Source organism: Myotis brandtii, unplaced genomic scaffold (assembly GCF_000412655.1).
Source record: "Myotis brandtii unplaced genomic scaffold, ASM41265v1 scaffold1152, whole genome shotgun sequence".
NCBI lineage: Eukaryota > Metazoa > Chordata > Mammalia > Chiroptera > Vespertilionidae > Myotis > Myotis brandtii.
Window position 1 is genome coordinate 30,820 of NW_005353977.1, and position 387 is coordinate 31,206.

Consider the following 387-nt stretch of genomic DNA (forward strand, 5'->3'; position numbering starts at 1 on the left):
CGCCTTTTCTCCAGCCTCCAGGTCCCTGGCTTCCACTGCTCCTTCCATTTTCCCTTGGATAACAGCGCATTCTAACATTTCCTCCCACTTTCACTGCAGTACCTACCTCTCTCAGGCTCACCGAGTGCCTTCTACCATCCCCGAAGAAGATTCGGTGACACCATCCAGGACCGGATGACTCATCATTCCTCACAGGCTCTTACCTGGCAAGGGACCCTCCAATTTTGCTCAGGTTTTTAATATTTTCAGGTGAAATGGACATGGAATGATGAGGGAGTCATCAATTCTACTGTCTGGGATGGGAAATCCTCTAGTGTCACTCTCTATTTACGAACCCTGGACCTACTCCTATGCCCACTCTCATCAACACAACTTTCCATCTACTCT